The sequence below is a fragment of the Pteronotus mesoamericanus genome, unplaced genomic scaffold (assembly GCF_021234165.1).
Source record: "Pteronotus mesoamericanus isolate MK-2021 breed Mesoamerican mustached bat unplaced genomic scaffold, CSHL_Meso_final scaffold_36, whole genome shotgun sequence".
NCBI classification, from domain to species: Eukaryota; Metazoa; Chordata; class Mammalia; order Chiroptera; family Mormoopidae; genus Pteronotus; species Pteronotus mesoamericanus.
In genome coordinates, this window is record NW_026555313.1 from 14,553,865 (window position 1) to 14,576,114 (window position 22,250).

Genomic DNA, 22,250 nt, shown 5'->3' on the forward strand with positions numbered 1-22,250 from the left:
GGTCTGTTTGGCCTTCATAAACTATGCTGGCATCACCCTGATGACTCCCTGAGACCCCAACCCACATCAAAGTTGTGAGAGCACCCAGCAGGTGGTGACTAGACTTCGTATTCCCTGGGATTTTGCTAAGTGACCTCAGACCCAGCTGGCACCAAGTTTGAACCTATATCAACGTGGTAAACACCACTTGCCCCTACCTGGTGACTCTCTGAGAACCTACTACATGCAACTCAACTATCACCAGAGGCTTTCAGTGACTAAGCCTAACGGGCAGCTGGCTGGTGAAGGCAGGCAGAAGCGGCTCTTGGGTGCCTTGACACAATTGTTGACCTTCCCCAGGTTTTGTGCTGGTAAAAGCAAACATAGCTCAGTCCTTCCTGTGTACACCTAGGCCCAGCAGGGGCAGCCACAAACTGTGGATCACTTTGTAGCTTCAAATACGTTACCCAGGGCTAGTCATAAGCAGTGTCTGACACTGGTCTGCACCAGAATCTGTCCCAAGAGGCCCGGAATGAACACACCCAGTGGTCAGCTTCAGAAAACATCAAAGCAAGACCCAATTAACATCACAAGTGGCATATCCAAAGAGATATATTGGCAGGCACCAGACCATGCTGAAGCAAATACCACTTTGTGTGCTAAGCACTTGTACAGAGCTTGCACACTGTGATCAGGGTTAGTCCTGACAGTCAGCTATCCTAAATGTTTACACTATGCATGGACAGGCCAATAAAAATCAATTACAATAAGAGAGTCCACATAACCCACACAAGGGCCATTCCTGAAACACCCAGCCCAGGTGATCAAGGAGACCACACCACTGTGTCTATACAACACCTACTACATTAAGCCAGAACTGGAGTTATAACAAATACACCTAATATATAAAAATAAACACAAAGAGGCAGCCAAAATGAGGAGACTAAGAAACATGCCCCCAATGAAAGAATAAGAGAAATCTTCAGAAAAAGAAATAGAGCAAGCATTCATCAGATATAGAGTTCCAAAAAATTGTTATAAAAATGGTCAAGTTATTTAGTGAGAACTACAACAGCATGAAAATGGACATAGAAACCACAAAAAATGTCAGAAATGAATGCTACAATATATGAAATTAAGAATACACTGGAAAGAATAAAAAGTAGGTTGGATAAAGCAAAGAATCAAATCAGTCATTTGGAAGGCAAGGTAACAGAAAACATCCAATCAGAGCATTAAAAGAAAATAAAATTTTAAAAAATTAGGAAAGGGAGAATCAAGATGGCGGAGGAGTGAGTGGAAGTCACACTGGCCTCCTCTCAGGAACAACCTGGAATTACAACTAAATTGTGGAGAAATCACCTGGAACAAACAACTGAACAATGGCGAGAGGAGAGCCTTGTAACCTCAGACAGAAGAATTGGCTTTAGCACAACCTAATTGGTAAGGAATGCGGTAGAGACTTGAGAAGGTGGGCGGGGCACCCACAGGCAGCAACACCATAAGGACATTGAAACGGCCAGTTGAATCCCCGCCCCAGAAGAGCAGGGTCTAAACCAAGAGGGGGGATCTCTAGCCCTCAGCACTAGAGCCCTAAATATACACAGAAAACAACCAGCTGCGAAAAGCAGCAGGGTTGCTCTTTGCCAGAGACAGGCGGCTGGAGACGCAAAGAACTGTTAAAAGGGCCAACGCATAAACCATAAACTTTTATTTACCGCCACTTACCCTGGTCTCCTGCAAAGGCGGGGGAGAGTGGGCTAGGACTTCTGAGGAGAGACTGGGGAAGGAGGCTTTGGGAAGATAACTGAGAGAGTAGCCGGTAGGATCTCAGTGCTGACTCATCCCCCATGCGGCAGTGGCCATCTTGCTCAGGCAGAGACCACTCCACCTGAGCATCACCAGCGTCAAAGGGCCCGATAGCCCCACCCCCAGGTGGGATTCCAACCCAGCCTGTGCTGTCTAAGTTGCCTGCTGAGTGCAGAGTGGCAGCCACAAACAGTAGATCCCTGGCTAAAGGCGCAGAGACGTCTGGAGACACCTGAGGAGAGACTGGGGACAGGGACAGAGGTTTTGGGGAGGGGACAGAGAGAGTAGCCGGTGGGATCCCAGTGCAGACTCCTCCCCCATAGGGCAGCAGCATGAGGGACCCAATAACCCCACCCCCAGGAGAGACTCCACCCTGCACTGAGCTGTCTAAGGTGACCTGCTGAGTGCAGAATGAATAGATTAACAGCTGAAGGAGACAGCCACAAAGAGTAGATTACTGGAAGTCTCAAGCAGACTGTCTAAGGTCAGACAGGTCAACCTCTGACATCATTAGAGGCAGATCCAGAAAGTAAAAACAGCGGTCTCCAACCACAGAAGTTCATACCACAAAGTCAGGAAATCAAGACAGATCAACTTAAGAATCAGAAGCAAAACAGGAGTCTCATAAATAATGGGAAGACAAAGAAATATGCCCCACTCGAAGGGAAAGGAGAAATCCCCAGAAAGAAAACTAAATGAAATAGAGGCAAGTAAACTATCAGATATTGAGTTCCAAACAACAGTTCTAAGGAAGCTCAATGAGCTCAGTGAGCTCAGAGAGAATTACAAAAAACTACAAGGATACTATGAGGAACTAACTGCAAACTATATCAATATGAAAAATGACATAGAAACTATCAGTAAGAGACAAGAGGAAATGAAGAATATAATTTCTGAATTGAAGAACACAGTAGAAGGAATCCAAAGCAGGTTGATGAAGCTGAGAACCGAATCAGTGAGCTGGAGGATAAGGTAGAAAAAAGGTCCCAGGAAGAGAAAGAAAATGAAAAAAGACTCCAAAAGAATGAAGAGGCATTTAGGGAAATGTAGGACAACCTGAAACGTAATCTGGTATCCATATAATAGGGATACAAGAAGGAAAAGAGGATGATGAAGGGATAGAGACCCTGTTTGAAAAGGTCATGATGGAAAACTTCCCTAATTGGAGGAGAGAAAAAGTCACACAAGTTCAGGAAGCACAGAGGGTCCCATTCCAGAGGAACCCAAACAGGCCCACTCCAAGACACATCATCATTAAAATGGCAAATATCAAAGACAAGCAGAGAATCCTAAAGTCAGCAAGAGAGAAAGAGATAGTAACATACAAGGGAGCCCCAGTACAGGTAGCAGATGACTTCTCAACAGAAACACTGCAAGCCAGAAGGGAGTGGCAAGAAATATTCCAAATTATGAAAAGCAAAGGCCTGCAACCAAGACTGCTCTACCTAGCAAGGTTCTGAATTAAAATGGAAGGCAAAATAGAGTTTCCCAGGCAAAAGAAGGCTAAAAGAATACACCTCCACCAAACCAGCATTGCAAAATATGTGAAGGGGGCTGCTTTAAAAAAATGAAGAAAAAGTTTCTATGAATACCCAGTTCCTTTCAGAGTTGCCAATACTTGATATTACTAATATTTTTAATATTTATTAATCTGATTGTGACAATGATGTTATTTTAATTGTTACTTTTTTATTTGTTGAAACTAAACCTGTTTTTGTCTATTTCTTGCCTATTTCTATTATTTTTAAAAAGGTTTTAAATGACTTTTTGGTATTCTTTATCTGTTTTTTGATTAAATGTTTGTAGAATATTTTCCCTAAAAAAAAAACCCTCTTAACCCTTTTTTAGATGTGTTACAAATACTTTCCTATTCTATTACTTGTCCTTTTACTTTATATGTATATTACTGTATAGTATTAAATGTTTAATATAGTCATATTGTCAATATTTTACTTTATAGCTTCTGGGTTTGAATATCTTACTTCAGGTCATGAAAAATATTACTTTGTATATTCTCCTAAAACTCAATTTTACATATTGATTTTAAACTCACCTGAGTATTTTTTGTAATGTCTGACATAGGACTGTATATTTGTTTTATTTAAAGTAATAGTGGTCCATGCACCTTATTGGTTGAATGTCTTATTTTCCCCATTAATTTAAAATATCAGTTTAATCATATATTACATTGTTAGACAGATATACACATTTGTTTCTAGAATGCTCATTTTATTTCATTGATCTACTTGATTATTTCTATGTTGGTGTCATGTTTGGTTTAATTGCTGAGACTTTATAATGGATTTAAATTTTTTAATATTTTATAATGGATTTTGACATTTTAAAAAATAAATAAATAAATAAATAAAATCTGGATTTAAAAAAGAAAAAAGAAACAAGGAACTCCTACCTTTTGTGACAACATGGATTGAACTGAGAATATTATTCTAAATGATAATCCAGTCGGTGAGATACAAATACCATATGATTGTACCTATAAGTGGAATCTATTCAACAAAATAAACTAAGGAACAAAATTAACTACAGGCATGGAAACAGGGAGAAGACTGAAAGTGACCAGAGGGGATGGGGAAGGAGGACAATGGTGGAAAGAAGGAGAAGGGACTAAACAAAGAACATGTATGGATGAGCCATGGACATGGACAACAGAGTGGGAATTGTCTGTGGGAGCAGCAGGAGAGATGGGATGGGTGGAAGATGGCAAAGGGGGAAAACCTGAGACAACTGTAATAGAATAAACATGACTTAAAAATAAAAAAATAAAGAAAAAAAATTTAAAAAGAATAAAATGTTTAGGAATAAGTTAAACTAAGAAAGGAAAAGTCTTGTACTCTGAAACTATAAGATATTGAAAAAGAAACTAAAAATACACAAATAAGTGGAAGAATAAACCGTACTCATTAATTGGAAGAATGAATATCATTTAAATGTCCATCATACCCAAAGTAAACTAGGAATTTAATGCAATCCCTGTCAAAATATCAATGTTATTTTTCACAGATAGAACAAATAATTCTAAAATGTATATGGGATCAAAAGACCTTGAATAGCCAATGCAATCTTGAGAAAAAAGAACAAATTTGAAGGTACCACACTACTTGATTTCAAATTATACTCTATTAATCAAAACAGTATGATATTGACAGTGGAACAGACACATAGATCAGTGGAGCAGAACAGGGAGCCTATATATATATATATACAGTCAATCACTCTATTACAAAGTAGGTAAAAATATAAAGTGAGGAAAGACATTTTCTTCAATAAATAGTGTTGGAAAAACTGGACAGATACATGCAAAAAGAAAAAATGGAACTATACCACTTTATTTTACCAGGTACAAAAATAAAATGCATTAAAGACATATGCTCAGAAACATAAAACTCCTAGAAAACAAAACCATGGTTAGTAAAATCTTTTACTTTGGTCTTTGCAATATTTCTTAGATATACCTCCTTGGACAAAAGCAACATAAGCAAAAATAAACAAACCGGATTACATAAAATTTAAAAAGTTTTGCACAGCGAAGGAAACCATCTACAAGACAAAAAGGCAACTTACTGAATGGTAGAAAATATTAACCAATCATATGTCTGATAAGAGGTTAATATCCTAAATACATAAAGAACTCATACAACTCAACATCAGAAAAACAAGCAACCAATTAAGAAATGGGCAGAGGACCTGAATAGATGTTTCTCCAAAGAAGACATGCAAATGGACAATAGACACATGAAAAGATTCTTAACATCACTAATCATCAGAGAGATGCAAACTAAAACCATAGTGAGATATCACCTCATATCTGTCAGAATAGTTATTATCAAGAAGACAATAAGTACAAGTGCCGGCAAGGATGAGAAGAAAAGGAAATCCTTGTGCACTGTTGGTGGGAATGTAATGTAGAGCAGCCACTGTGGAATACAGTATGGAGGTTCCCCAAAAATTAAAAATAGAACTACTATATGATCCAAAAGTTCCTCTTCTGGTATTTATGTAAAGAAAATTAAAGTAATTTGAAAAGACATATGCGCCACTATGTTCACTGCAACGCTGTTTACAATAGCCAAGATATAGAAGCAACCTAGGTATCCATCAATAGATGAATGGATTAAGAAGATGTGGTACATATATACAATGGGTATTGCACAGCTATAAAAAAGAATGAAATCTTGCCATTGCAATAACTTGGATTGACCTAGAGAGTATTATGTTAAATGAAATGAGTTGGACAGAGAAAGACAAATAAAATATGATTTCATTTATATGTGGAATCTAAAAAAACAAAACAAATGCACAGACAAAATGAAACAAACTCATAGAGACAGAGAATTGACTGATTGTTGCTAGAGGGGAGGTGGATGGAGGGTGGGCAAAAAAGAGGAAGGGCATTAAGAAGTACAAACTTCCAGTAATAAGTCACAGGGATGTAAAGTACAGCATAGGGAATATGAGCATAGTCAATAACATTGTATTTACCATGTACTGTGACAGATGGTCACTAAACTTACTGTGGTGAGCACCTTGTAAGGTATATATAATTGCTGAGTCACTATGTTGTACAACTGAAACTAATATAATATTGTATATGTAAACTATAATTAAAGATAATTTTTTAAAAAAAGATCTTAGGACCCCATTTTTCTTGCTATCCCCATTGTCAGGCCCTTGTTGGCTTAAGGGTTTTCTTTTTATCATAATAGGGAAATAAATGGAATAACAAAGATTGTGATGATAAAACAGAAGGTAAACCTTTCAGAATCTCACAGTTCAGTAGCTCATGGTCTGTATTGCTGACCTCCTCTGAGATCTACTTTCATTCCTGAATGTTATGTTCATCAAATCTGTTTGCATCCCTTCCCCGTGACCTGAGTAAAAGAGAATGTCGTCCCTCAACTATAGCAATCTACAGAGCCGATCTGGGCAGAGAAATAGATGCTCCTTGGCCTCAGGTGGACAAAGCACATTCCTGGGGAGATGTCAGATGAAACTGGGTGACTGTTTTTCTCTTTGAGCCTTTTCTTATAGTTTATAACTGCCTCTCTCAAAAGTCAGAGTGATAGGATTGTTAGGGAGACCACTCACATTGGAGGGTCCAGTACTGTATATAAGTTAAACTAAAATCCTATGAAATAGGCATGATCCCTATTTTAGAAATGAAAAAAAAAAACAGTTAAAGCTTACAGACAAATTCTTCTATGCATGCTTCCATTTCTTCCCCCTTTTCTCTTTGCTGCCAGACAGTGCTAAGAATGGGCCCATGATTACCTGATGTGGGTTATTCTATGAAAATGTAGGTCCAAGGAACACCAGTGACACTGTAACTGCACATACTTAAACATGTTATGATCACCAAGGGGCAGGGAAAGACTTGGAAAAATAGGAATTAGAACTTCTGTTTCTCTACTTCAATAGACCCACACCCCTTTAACACTCTGCTTTTTTTTTTTTAAGGTTTTATTTATCCATATTTAGAGAGAGAGGAAGAGAGGGAGAAAGAGATGGAGAGAAACATCAATGTGTGGTTGCTTCTTGAGCTCCCCCAACTGGGGACCTGTCCTGCCACCCAGGCAGGTGCCCTGACTGGGAATCGATTCAGTGACCCTTTGGTTCGCAAGCCAGCACTCAATCCACTGAGCCACAGAGCCACACCAGCCAGGGCAACTTTTGTTTATAACCACTCATGACAAAGATGTCACTTGTATTGGAGGGAAAGATGATCCAGTGATCTACCTGTCCCAAGGCTTGTGGTAATGGCCCTATCTCAGGTCCCAGTCAACTGACCAGGGCTCAGAGCTCAGGGCCTTAGGAAGGAGATTAGAGTCTGGCCCCCTGTATCCACTCCCTGGCATCCTTTGTAGTCCTGCAGAGCAAAGGCAGCACAACTCATTTCTCATGTTTCCAGTCATGTCCAGAGCTCCTAGCTTTGACTCCAGACAATGCCTGCAGCAAACACATCGCCTTTTATGTTGAGCAACTGCCATTTGCATTTCCCATGCTTTCTATTTGCACAAATTCAGCTCAAGATTAGAAATAGAAAAGTTTAATCAGGTAGTTGAACAGATTCTCTTCCCAGTTCCCCAGGAGAGCTCAGTGAGAGACAGAATACTGAAAGCATAAGAAATACGATGTTTAAATGCATTTTCTTTTCGCCAAATCCCTGGCCTGCCTGCTCTGGTCCAGATGCCTATGCTGGCCAGTCTCAGCGCTCAACCTGCTCCCTGGGTCACCCCTCAGAGCCCTTCAGGGACCCTACCAGTTCCAGAGACCTCCTCAGCCTTCAAAGGCCTTCTTCCTCTTCCGCTTTCCAAGGATGTAATTATCATTCATTTGACTAATTGTTCCAAGTATGTACATGAAAAGATTAAGGGTGAAGGCAAATACGATTCTATAACTATATGAAAAGCTCAGGAGAAGATTTATGGGTTTACTATACACTTTACTGAATTATTAAGACCAGGACAAAGCACATTGTGCTGTTGTGAATGCACCTTAAACACTGAGAATTATAAAGCAAGGAGTGAGCAAAATGCCTGTTCTAGTCCAAGCCCATCTTCATGGACTATGTTGAGCTCAGGGAGGTGGCGAGCAATGGAGGGGGCATGAGTGGGGCTTGAGGTGTCCCATGGGGCAGTAGGTCAGCCCCTCTACCACTCCCAGGTTCTTACAAACCTCAGAGCAGAACCTCCCTCCGTAGGGCATTCCGCTTTTGCTTTCACATGTCCCACCATCTCTTCCTACACCCAAGTCACCCAGAAAGAGGAGGATTCTCAACTATGCTGCTCAGCCCCCCCAACCAGAGGTTGCCTAGAGACATTGAGATCTCTGGGCAGCAGTGGTCACGGCTGTGGGGAAAGAGGAAGACAGCAACTGGCTTTGACAGCTCCCACTTTATCTCTCTAACAAGAATTTAATACACTGGCTTCTGCTGCCACTTCCCAGATTAGTAACAGGAAATGCCAAGAGGTAAAGGGGTGATATAGGGAACATTTGAATCCAGCCACAAGCTCTAGTTATGTGGTTAAAAAAAAATATATATATATATATATATATTTTCGAGGATGTATGTATTCGAGGATTAAGCAACCGGCCCTAGAAGGCCAAGCAGAAGTTAGAGGAGAACAGTCCACAGAGCTTGCTTCCTCAGCTCTAAGGAGCTAGGTGGCGGGTGCACTTCATAACTGGCAGCCTCTCTTGCAGACTGCCTTCTGAGCCTTCTTTGCACCCCGGGGGAACCAGTGCAACCTCCCCACACCTGCCTCAGGTCACAGCACCCAACCTCCCCCATGGCCCTCCCTTCCAAGAGACCCAGTGTTTCTCAGGCTAACTATACCCCCCAGAGGAAAAGAAACACATTTTGAGAGGCATTGGCTCTTTCACGTTGTAAAGCCAAAGCTTGTGTTTCCCAATGATACTGTGTCTAGGGCCTCGGGCAAAGTGGAAAAATCCTGCAGCAAGGAGAGATGGGGAGAGGGAGCCAAGGTCTCGTGGGGAAGAATTGATTTTTCCCACCTCTAACCAGTGACCAAAGGAGTGTTAATTTCCAACCACTCTCTGGTTTTTGGATTTGAGAGAAGCCCTGCTAACCGCCACTGGGGGGATCTGAGGTGGCAGCGCACCATGGAAAGTGCACGCACTTCAGAATCAGACAGACCTGCTTGCCAGTCTGGTAACCCCATGGCCATACTGACAACCTTGAATGGGTCCTTATCTTGAAACTCAGTCACTTCCTCTATTTAAAAATGGAAGCTTTCACCAGCTGGCTTATTTCACTTAGCATAATATTCTCCAGTTCTGTCCATGCTGTTGCAAAAGGTAGGAGTTCCTTCTTTCTTTCTGCTGCATAATATTCCACTGTGCAAATGAACCATAGTTTTTTGATCCACTCGTTTACTGATGAGCACTTAGGCTGTTTACAGCACTTGGCTATTGTAAATTGTGCTGCTTTGGACATAGGGGTGCATTTGTTCTTTTGAATTGGTGTTTCAAGATTCTTAGGCTATAATCCCAGCAGTGGAATCACCGTGTCAAGTGGCAGTTCCAGTTTTAGTTTTCTAAGGAAATTCCATACTGTTTTCCACTGTGGCTGCACCAGTCTGCTTTCCCACCAACAGTGCACCAGGGTTCCCTTTTCTCCACAGCCTCACCAGCACTTGTTGTTTGTTGATTTATGGTCATCCTGACTGGTGGGAGGTGGTATCTCATTGTTGTTTTAATTTACATCTCTCTGATGGCTAGTGATGTTGAGTATCTTTTCATATGTTCCCCTTGGAGAAGTGTCTGTTCAGGTCCTTTGCCCATTTTTAATTGGATTATTTGTGTTCCTGGTGTTGAGTCATATGAGTTCTTTATATATTTTGGAGATTAAACCTTCCTCCAATGTATCATTGGCAAATATGTTCTCCCCTACTGTAGATTCCCTTTCTTACCAATAAAAGGAATCTAATGAACAAAGTAAACTAACAAACAAAATAGAACCACAGGCATGGAAACAAGGAACAGAATGAAACTGACCAGGGGTGGGGTGGGGCGGTTGGGGTCTAATGGTGGAAAGAAGGGGAAGGGACTAGACAAAGAACATGTATGAATGACCCACGGACATGGACACGTGTGGAGACTGACTGCGGGAGCGGGAGGCGGGGGTGGGCTGCGTGGAGGGGCGCAAAGGAGGATAAACTGGGACAACTATAACAGAACAACAATAAAAATGATTTAATAATAAATAAATGACTACTAATGTCAGAAGGGAAAAAAGAAAATGAAAATACATTCTAGTGATATATATTTTTAAAAATAAAATAAAATAGAAAGGAAAGCTTTTAACCCACCTTCCAGGGGTGTCAGTGTAATGAAATAAGATATGTGTCAAATGTCCAGCACAAAGGCTGGGATGTGAGAGCTGCTGAAAGACATGAATTGCCTTTCTGGCCAGAGACTTGAGCATCCCCTCTCCTTTCCCTCATACTGTTCAGGGTACCCCAAGCCCTCCACTCAGTGCTCTTAACAGATCCGACATTCAAAACTTCTGCCTACCCCATTGCTCTGACTCAGGCCTCTTAGTACAATTCTTACCCAGTCTCCCCACTGCTTCTCTCTCCTGAAAATCCTCTTTCCACTCTGTACCCCCACCCAGAGCCAACCCTCTAATGAGGTACTTCCAGAAAGCCTTTGAACCAACTACTCCTCCACTCCCAGCACATACTGCCTATGTGATGAAATCAGAATTCCTTATAATTTTCAAAGCCCTCCCATCACAGTAACATCCCAGGTGAACTATACACTCCCCCACACCTGCTATAGATGTAGACCATTGACCCTTCCCAAAGCAAGGATGGCGAGTGCTCCCATCCCTCCAGCCAATGCCCGGCAGCCTGCTCCCCCTGAGATAACTCCGTCTCTGTCTCACCAGCAAAAAGAAAATCCTAAGGTCCACACAAATGCCACCCAGTACCTACAGCTCTCTCCAGCCTTTATAACAGAAGTCAGACTCCCTCTCCTACTGCATACCTCTGTTCGGTCCTCGTGCTATATTTAGTTTAGTTACTTCTTAACCACTGTCTTTCTCCCTCTCGCCAAATCATGACTGCCTGCCACAAGAGCAGTGGCTATGTTGATTTCCATTTTTCCTTTGGTTGATTAATTCCTTCATTAAGCAATTGCTAAATAAGCAGCTGCAAAATTAAGTGCTGAAGGAGAAGAAAATGGGTCGAGAACTAATGGTTAGTACCACCTGCTTCATGTTCTGGGCTATACTTTAGCTATCATCCTCTTGGCTTATGCCCCTGAGGAGACCATAGTCTAAGGGGAACAAGGGAAGTGGTCCAGGATGCTTGCCACCAATGATAATGTTGTGGGAAAAAGGAAAGAGTCACAGAGAACATGGCCTTGGGCCTGGGTCCCAGAAGTTGACTGCTTTGGGCACCAGAAAATATAAGTCAGAAGAAACCATGCACAGAGACAAGGAAGCATGACAGAGCATCTTACAAGTTTAGAGAGGTTTTGAAAAAATTATTGAGGTCAAGGAGAGGAAGCTGGGATGCACACTGAGGCAAGATGGTAGACACCGAGGATTTGGGCCTTTAAACCGGAAGTACAAACAGGGAGCACAGGAGCCTGATGGGATGACCGATGCATCTACTCTGGCCAGAGTGACTTCCTTCTCTCAGTTCCCGCTCTGGCCAGGCCTGCACTCTGATGGGACCCCCGCTGCTGGCCTCGTGACCATGTCATGCTTGGCTCCTGAGGACATTTGGATTCGTGGTCCCTACAAATAGGCGATCCTGAGGCCACTAAAAATGCTGACGATTTTTAACAGGAACTAAAGGGTGGATCCCAATTTCGAAAAGGCCAGTAAAACTAGAGAAGGGTCAGCCGTGGGAGGCTGCTCTGATTGGCCATCCCCCTGAGAGCATAAATAAAACCAACTCAGTGCATAAGGGGAACAGGAGCAGAAAGGCGATAGACCTCTGAAGTCGAATCCAGCCTGGATTTTTATTGGGTTAATTTTGGACAAGGGTTTTGCCGCATAGCCGCCATGACATATAAAATCAGGAACGAATACCACTCGAAGCACTGCTCCTGGCCCAGAGCAGCTGCTCAGCAAGTGGCCACGCCTACTGCTGCCCTGGCCTATTCATTCTCGCTAGAGCACTAAGGCCTCATCTCCCCAGTTCCACTTTTACCCAACCCCCAAACCCACTCTCCACATAGCAACCAGGATATTCTCTTAAAATTGGAAAGAAGGTCAGTCAATCCTCTATCAAAAATCCTCCTGTGGGTCTGCATGTTCCACTAGGACATACTTTCTCCCTAAGACCTTTCTCCTTGCTCTAGATGAAAACTATCCAGTTGCAAAAGTGGAGGCCATGTGTGTAGACTGACCTTGCCCTTCAGCTCATCATTCTATGTGCCACGGAGTTGGACCACACCGTCCTCCCTCAGTACGGCTGAGGTTGTCCTTGTTAGTGCCGTCTTTGGGCCTGGGCTTGCTCCCCCTTTGCTCCCCCTTTCAGAACCTTCCCCACCTCTCAAGGCCAGACCTGAAGGAAATGTCCTCCGCCAACATGCTCTCCTGTCACCTCTCTAATGTCAGGTCTCATCTTGTCACCCTGCTTCCCGAGGCCACAGCAGCTGGGCGGCAAAGGGCACCATGATAACTCCGGTGAAGCCGTGTTTATCAGGTTCTGCTCTGTGGCCTGCAGCTCCCTGCACTGGCCTTCCAGCACCTTCTTCAACATGCTACACACCCTCCCCTCTCAGGGCACTTTTGTCATTTCCTCTGCCTGCTTTTGTCACTGCAGGTGCCTGCATGGACCCTTCCCTCACCACTTCAGGCCTCCACTCCAATGCCCACCTCTCAGTGAAGCCTTCCTGACCACCAGTTGTAAATTGTGACTCAGAAATCGCCTTTGGGATGTGCCCCAGAGTTTATATCTTCTCTGGCACTTCTCACTGTGTGGTCTGTGTATTGCTCATCTCCCTCAGCTGGAAATGTGAACTCTGTGAAGGCAGGGGCTTGGATTATGAGTTTGCTCTGTACATATGTGATGAACGAATCAACAAAGCTCATTTGGCATCCCATTCCAGGCGTCACCTTGGAATGTGTCTGGCTCTCCCTGAGTGAGCACAGCTCAGGTGGTAGCTGAGACCCTGGCTACAACCTACTGTGGCTCAGGGCCGTGGGTCCTAACATTCTTCTGTGGTCATGAGCTACTTGAGGTTGGCCCTTTCCTAGTATCTCCCACTGCCCCTGTCTTGGATGGGCAGGAGGTTGGGGGTGGTGGAGCCTCAGGGCTGGGGTAGGAATCGGGCCTTGGCCCTGGGCCCTATGACGTGTGGGTTTGAAGGATATTTCCATAGACAGAAATGAACAGAGTTAACACCTTTGCTGTGTCGTCCAGAGCTGAGCTATTATCTCCCAACAGAGCAAGGGAAGGAAGACATCCATGCCCCTGTTACCATACACACCACGGTAAGATGTACTAGGGCAGAGTCATTTTTAATCAGCTCCATCATCCCCAGCATCAGCCTGGAGATAGGGCAGCTTTGACTTCCAGACATTGTCTGCCACCTCAGACGCAGGCCCAGGGCACACCCAGGAGACAACTGTTGATGATTTGGATATAAGTGCTCTGTCATATAGCCATCCATAGACTCTAGATCACACCTTGTCTCTTGCAAACCCTGCCTTGACCTCCCTGGCTGGTCTCAGGACCAGGCCGGAGCACGGAGGTCAACACACAGCAGCTGGGCTCAATCATGAGCAGCTTTCTCGGAGCAAGATGTTGCAGCTGTTAGTTCTACAAGGGTCCTTTCCAACCACTCACTCTGAGAGCAGTGCCCAAGGACACAGTGGATGGTCCTAAATAGTTTCGAATGAATGAATAAAGAGCAGTATTCTCTCAAGTGACCCTGTATTTCAGAACTTGTGCCAAAGTCTCTGCATCTGTACCTTCAGGGCACCTTCTGCACAAGTCCCTTGGGGCTAAGTGAACAGGCTGCCCAGGATAACAGGACACCTCAGTAGCCTTGCTGTGTTCAACTGAGACAAAGGGAACCAAAAACAGGTCTAAGTACCTATATACTGTATCTATTTGAGGAGAAAAAAGTACATGTTACAGAAATCAATTTACTGTTTTACTGGTAGAAATTAAAGTCCAGAGAGGTTAACATATTGCTGAAGGTCACCCCACAGAATATGACAGAGTTGGCATTAGAATGAGTCTCATTTTAAGCCATGGAGGCCTGTTCACCATGAAGACAGGGAAGGGCGATGAGTCACTCTAACTTGAGGTGCCTTCACCTTTGTTCATCCAGCAACGAGAAAAAAAAACAGCAAAACAAAAAAAAGTGCCAAAGAAACATGTGAGGTTCAGGGTGCAAGAGGCTTGGCACACACAAGCACCACGGCTTCAGTGCCTGCCAGGGCGGCCTGAGGTCCTGTGTGCAGCCAGGAGCCACCAGGCAGACGCCCCTGGGCATGCTGTCTGATATATTTTGGAGGCTGGGGAGGAGGTTGGGTATCATTCAGGTCTCCTTCTCTCTCAAAGGGCAAAGGAGGACATATTCTGGTTTTAAGAAAATCAGTGCAACAGAGATAGTGATGCTCGCCAAATATTCTCGTACCTCTCCCAGCCCCTGTGGCTCAGAGTGGCCATGCAACTACTTCTGATGAGAGGAGTATGAGAAGGGACCAGTGTAGCTCCTGGGATGAGGCAGTGGAACGCCCCTGGGGGGTTCCCCGGTGCCTGTGTCCCTGTGGTGCCCGAGCGACTACATGCTCCACAGGATGCAGGGAACACCTGGTCCCCCAGAACTGCTAGAAGCAAAACCACCCCAATGCCCAGGGATTGAGGGATGAGCCTCTGAGTTGGCATTTTCAGGGACCAATAGCCTTGTCTAGTCTGACCAATGAAAATCTGAGGTTGAGGGGAGCTTGAAGGCAGGCCTGGAGGTAGGGGTACAGCTGTTGACAGTTAAGGCGGAGCCTGGCTCCAGGAACAGCCGCTCTGCGAGGGACGTGGGGAGGGTGGTGCAGCAAGGGGGTGCAGCCCTGGAACAGAGGCCTGAGAGCAGTTCGAGTGGAGTGGGCGGCAGGCAGACTCGGTCAGAGTGATTGGTAAGAATTTAGGAGTTTGTTCAGTAAAAGGCACCAGACACTAGAGAGTATGAGCTGAATGACTGCATTTATATAAACACCCAACAGTAAACCATACCTCCCCTGTCACAATTCAGATCATACTTACCTGGATCCGTGTCCTGAGGAAAACACAGGGAGACTTTGGGGGATAAATGCTCTCTTTCTGGTCTCCCTGGGGCTTTCAGTTTGTGGAGATTCTGTCCACTAATCTGCAAATGTTTGTGTTTTATATTTCAATTATAAGCACTTAAAGGGCGCTAGCTTCATCATTATTGCAAAGCCCCCTTAAGTGTTCATTAGCGCACAGCGCTCTCCAAGTTTTTACCAAAAGAGAGCGGCACATGTCTCTTGGAGTCCATTTTTAAATTGGCATTTCAGGGCTGATTTATGGCTGGCATTGGTCCTGCTGCTGTTCTCCTTAGAACAGAAATGAGTGCGATCCATAACCATTTGTTTCTCTCCAAGGCCGCAGGCTAGAAGAGGATATAGATTTGGAGGAGTTACTCATACTGACCAGGGAACGGTCTGCCGGCCCCCGTTTCCGAAGGACACCAGCTGACTCAGACAGCTTTGAGAACATTCAGTTCCAGGGTTTGAGGGGACTGATAACTGGAACTCCTTCTCTCTGCCAAGTGCTCCCAGGGATTGTGAATGTGGTCCGCAGCCCGTAGCCGCAGCCAGAGCCTCACCTGGGAATCAGACACTCTGTGTGTGTGTGTGTGTGTGTGTGTGTGTGTGTGTGTGTGTGAGAGAGAGAGAGAGAGAGAGAGAGAGAGAGAGAGAGAGAGAGAGATAGGGGAGCGGGGGCAGGGTGCGCAGCATAGTTGGCTTAACAAATCCTCCAGGTGATTCTGATGTGCATTAAAGTGGGAATCATTATGCTAAATCAATTGGGAATTAAAGTAAAAGAAAAAGCTGGTGAAGGCCATAGATCTGCTTGATCACTGATAAGCCATTGTACCCATGGCAACTAGCTTCCTGATGCTGAACCCCAGATCAGACACACTTACCCTTCCGGGTGGCCACCCCGGCCTCCTCTGTAAAACTAAGCCGTGGAGGAGGAGACATAATCTGCGCTTCCTGTGGACAGCCAGCTCCCAACGGGAAAACAGGAGGAAGGGCTGGTCCTCGGCTGCTCTCCATGCTCAGCAGTCAAGCAACTCATGCCCACTGCCCGCGAAGGGCTGAGGGTGGGCCCTGAGGGCAGGAGCACTGTGCTAACCGGTGTTTTATCTACACTGAAGGAGGGAACGTCCCCCTCCAACGTGCTCCTTAGTGACCCATTTTCTCCCTCTCCTTTGCTACACCTCTCAGTCATGCCCGCTTGACCAGGACTGAAATCCAGCAGTTTACAAGCGCCAGGGGGCTCTCTTCACAGCACTGCCCTCTTTGGTTCATGAAGAAAAGTTCTGATTTTGAGACTTCAACATGCACCTGTGTGTCCCAGCAATGAGTGTAGATGGCAGTCTTTCTGCCCCTTTGCAGAAGGGACCCCAAGAAGAAATCCAGTTGGTAAGATGCGAAGAGGGAAAGCTAAACATATTATTTCCCCAAGGTCGTTTGACCAGGTGCTGCTTTAACCTGTTGTTATCAGAATGCATTTCTTAGTAGTGAAGATAATCTTCCTACCTCTCTTATGCCTCAGTTGCCCATGTTTGCCATCCCATGACCTGAGTTGGTTGGAGCACTATGCCATACCAGGCACGTCCAACCTTTTCACATCTCTCAGCCACACTGGAAGAAGAGTTGTCTTGGGCCACACATGAAATGCACCAACACTAATGAAAACTGAAGAGGAAAAAAAAGGTTTTAAGTAAATTTACAATTTTGTGTTGGGCCACATTCATAGCCATCCTGGGCTGCATGCGGTCCACAGGCCATGGGTTGGATACTCCTGCCACCAAAGGGCTGTGGGTTTGACTCCCAGTCAGGATGCATATGGAAAGCAACCGATCAATATCTCTTTCTTGCATCAGTGTTTTTCTCTCTCTTTTTCTCTCCCCCACCCCTTCCCTCTCTCTCTAAAATTAATGAACATATCCTCAGGTGAGTAATTAAAAAAAGAAAAAAAGTATGCTACTCCCTTCCCTTTCCCAGAGGAGGAGAAACTCAAAGAACAAAAAAGATCTCAAAAATCACTGGTCAAAACACCTCATTTTCCAGCAGACGAATCAGAGGCCTAGAGAGGTGGAGTGATGTGTCCAGGTCTAACCTCTAATTAGTAGCAGAACCACAACCCACATCCAGGTTTAACACCCACAGGCTAAAAACCCTCAACCCTCCACAGCTCCATAAACAAACGTATGACCCATTGCTTATATAGCATTATCTATAGTTGGGCTTATCTTATATCTCACTATAACCAGAAACAAGTGATTATTTGTCATGTGTCTTCTTAAATACCTCCTCCCTGAATCACCAGTCCTGGCCAGACAAATCTATGTGGAGAAAAGGGTGTCAAGTGGAATCACATGGGCGTTTGCTGTGGCAGACAGCAGCCCACACTGTGCCGTCTTTATCTCTTGACCCTAAGCCTCGGGTTCTCTAATGGATCTATTAAAAGGTGAAAATGAGAATAGACCTGGCACGATGGATCATTCAGATAGTTATCTGATCAGTGGTTCAAAGGGCTCCCCCAGGTGATTTTGTCAAGTGCTTCCGGTCTATATTGTTTTAATACATAAAAAGTAGTGTTTCAGGTGCTGCTTTCGAACCCTGGCCACATGACACCCAACTTCCAGCCCCACTGCATCCCCAGGTCTCTCAGTGGAATGGGTGTCCACCAACTTTCGTTTGCAAACGAAGACAGACCTGAGAAATGGCATTTGAGAAGAAACCACAACAAAAGTCTTTTTTAATTGATCAAAATGCCTGATAACCAATGACTTCAAATAAATTGTAAGACCACTTTGGGAACAATTATTCCTTGATATTAGACAAGCAACATTATTTCTGCCAAATGAAAAGGTTATTTGCCATGTGTTCCCTTTAGTTGGACACTTTCTAAAACAGACTTAGTGTCCTTGAAAAACACCAGGTTCAGATGGGAAATTCAGTATCATGTGGGCATATTCTGTGTGCTTTTTTCTGAAAATCTTTAAGGGGTCTTTTTGTGCTTGGCAGATAAGTACCTGCCATATAATTGCAGTAATATACATTCTTGCAGGATGTAAGAGTGACTACTTATAAAATAGCTGACTCATGTCCCAAACGGTCACCCAATCCTCTAAGCTTCAGTCCTTGGACATTCAAGCCACCTCAGAGTGCCAGGAATAGTGCCACCTAGTGAATTAATAATGCTGCTTCATGTCCCAGCTCTGTCACCGGACTCCTCAACCTCCTGTCTCCAAAGGTGAGCCAACTCCACACTAACGCTCTGTGAAATCAGAGGTGAGAACCTGAGATGGGCAGGCAAGCCCCACTGGTCAGTGGGGCGGCTCCCTGAGAAGGTGATATTCACTGCTTACCATCGCCATGCAGAACCAAGTGGAAAGTAATGCCTGAGGCTGCTGTTAGAATATATTTATTGCTACATTTATATACAATTATACAAACAGCCCAGACAGGAAAAGGAATGTTGCATCAATGTCTCCAGATTTCACAGATGTGAGCCAGCAAACAGAGCTGTACACCACTGAGTTAGCTCTCAGTTCAAAGCCAAAAATAAGTCGCACACTTTTTTTTTTTTTGAAAAAGTGGAAAATTCTTGGAAATTGTCTCCATATATCCCTCCTTGCAAGCTGGTCATGCAGACTAAAAGTGGGCTCTGAGAAGCCGATGCCTTCCGGCATGTTTGGGGGATGGTGCCTTGGGGACGGCGAGCCGCAGACGCTGGCTTGGGCCGGCAGGGTGCAATACAGAATCCCCAAGTCCTGGCCCGTCTTTCCAAGGTCAGTCCCTAGGAAAGGCAATCAAGAGGGGTTTGGAGAGACGGGATAGCAAGAAAGGGAAAACCAACAGTAAACTGAGATGTGGAGAAAACCATCAGCAAGAGCCCTGGTTTCGGGAACATGTGTCCATCTGGTTCCAGCTACGATTCTGGACTTTGGGGGGTGGATATTCACATACAGAATATCGGGCTTATCTTGGTAGGTCCTTATCCTACAGTTCGCCATATGTCAGATGCCAGGGACCTGCATGAAGACATAGTGAACAGGAAAGTTCGGTAAGAAAGAAGAAAGTGAAACTTAAATATTACCATGATAGTGTTGAAATGAGCACAGCCCAGAAAGCCTTTCCACATTTCCTAAGCAGCATCAGCCACGGCTGAGCTCTCCATTGAATTATGAGAGGGATAAATGCAAGGCCGCGACACACATGTTGTTCCAGGACGACGGTGGGTCCACAGGCTCACCCTCTGAGCCCAGCCAGGCTACGGTTATGTTTGGTCTCAAAGGGACTCTAACGTAGTGTACCGGATCGTGTGAACTTCAGATCCAGAATTAGGATGAGGATAGGAGAGCACAGTGTAGACACATTCCCTTTTGGGTAGTCACAGTCATATAAACCTTTGTGACAGGCATCACAGAAGTCATTGAGCAGCCTCTGGGGCATGTGGACCCAAAGGACAAGCTCACTGTATTTACACCAGCTCCACCATCCCCCCCTCAGGCCACTTCCCACCCCAGGGGTCAGGAAAGAGTGTCTTCAGATCAGGTCTAACACAGCCTCCTAAGCTACCATCAGCCTAGCGCCTCATAGAAAGGACAAGGCCTGAAGGCTGCAAGCAAGAAGCTGTGGGTCTGAATGCACCTGACTGCCAGGGGCCTTTGGGGCCACCTGGTAACTGGGCTGCAGCCTGGCCCTGAGGCTGCAGAGCATTCTACCCCTGAAGAAACCATGGCTCAGGCTGATCCATGGCTATAGATGCTGCCTCTAATTCCTCACTACCATAATCCTATGGGCCACAGAGAACAGGAGGAGAGTCCGAGGGAGAAACCCTAAACACTGGAGAAGGACCCGAGAGCCACTTAGAAGTCCCTGTCCTTTTTCTCGGGTCAATAACATTATAATCAATTATAGAGGGGCCAGCGTTTCTTCTGAGGCTGCCAACTATGTAACATTTCAAGCTGAAGGAGGTGATGTGGTGATTGCCAATTCCTTGATCCTTTAACAAATTAATCTCTGGATAATTCAAAATCTCTGTCATCTGATCTTGACTTTTCCGGTGAGTCATGCAGAAAATTTATTTTCCTACTTCTGACGACAGTGGCAGAGTCACACTCACTTGAAGGCTTTGCTCTAAAAAGCAAAAACGTTAACAGATAAAAGTCAGTGAGGAAAAACTGCACAACATCAGGCACATTTCAATTTGGGGGCTTTTACCAATCAGCAAACAAAATGGAAAGAGTTACAGAAATTTCTTCATAGAAAGAAACGGTTTAAAGAGGAATAGCTAAACAGGATGATATGAGCATAAATTTCTAAGTGGCGTGGTGGGTGGTCACGCCCTAACAGACAGCTCTGTAGTGGGAGGTTATCTGTGCCTTGAGCGGCCCCTGTCCAGTTGATTCTGTGCATCTACGTTAACACACCTTTGACATAAGCCCTCACCACCCTCAAGGGAGCACAGAATCTTGTTAATTATCCTGTGATTCTGGCTTTGCTTTCTCCTCCATCTACGTAATCTTCCTTACTTTCACTCCTTAATTTCAAATTTGTAAAAGAAGCTGCAAAACTGTTACTCTCCAAAACATTGGAGATTTTGCTCCCCAGCATATGTTGTCAGTTTGGCTCAAATAAACTCTTATAAAAATTTAAAAAATAAAGGTGAATGGCTGAAAATTGTTTGTAGCAATCTATGGAATATTAGGAACCTGTTTTAACCAAGGATTTTAGCTCAAATATCAGGAATAAGGCTAACTGGATTATATGAAATCACAATCAGCTCCACCCCTTTCCAAACCAGAGAAGCAAATGGTGATGTTCATGTCACAAGCCTTTCAGGTGGATTTGAAACAATGAAGTATTTTGGAGCTGCTGCAGAATGTCAGAGATTCTGGTAGCCTTCAACTCATTTCAGAGCAATTAGAAATTCAAGGCCAAAAAACAAATTATATCTAAAAATCCCCCACCTGAAGCAAATATATATGACCATTTTACATAAAAAAAAAATCTAAGGAATAGTAGTTAGAATGGACATTTATTCCAGATCTTAAAGTATTGTATCTGATATATTAACATAAAGCTACGGTTAGGTTTACAGAACTTCAGAAGATGTAAATAGCAAACTGGAGGAACTCAAATGAACCATTCAAGATCTACAAGATAGACTGTATTGCTGTGGTTTTATTTAGAAATGGGATGGGTCAAAACAGTCTGTTCCAAAGATATTAAGGAATTTTAAAGCAGGCTGTTATCATGGTTGATCAATGATTTTTAAATATTTCCAAATTGAGATCAAGGCATAATACTAACCTGGTTTATGAACCAATTCCGGAATTCTTCTACTCAATATGTACGTGCAGCACTTCATGTTTAAGTATATCTAAATATTTTTTAAAATAAGTGAGACACCTAACAGCTGCACACAGGTGTCATTGTGTAAGCTTGAACTATAATACACCCCATCAAGAGGGTTCTTTCACAAAGGTAAGACAACACTCTAACGTAGTAGATGCCATCAGTTCTCCAAGGTTACAGGTAAAATCTCAACTTAATAAACTGCATGAGGCCTGGCTGGTGAGGCTCAGTGGACTGAGCACCAGCCTGTGAACCAAAATGTCACAGGTTTGATCCCTAGTCAGGGCACATGCCTGGGTTGCCAGCCAGGACCCTAGTTGGGGGCTGGGTGAGGCAACCA

At 44.1% G+C, this 22,250-nt stretch overlaps 1 protein-coding gene across 2 annotated transcripts in view; it reads right to left on the reverse strand.

Annotated features, from left to right (window-relative positions):
* Window positions 1-18,991: 18,991 nt before the first annotated feature.
* The window catches only part of RDX (radixin), a 99,115-nt gene continuing 95,856 nt past the window's right edge, over window positions 18,992-22,250 (reverse strand). The window contains exon 16 of one of the 2 annotated variants that reach the window (XM_054592283.1): window positions 18,992-20,689. The gene's annotated coding sequence lies outside the window, so the exon portion shown is untranslated. The remainder of the gene's footprint in view (window positions 20,690-22,250) is intronic. The other variant, XM_054592284.1, reaches the window with a different exon arrangement.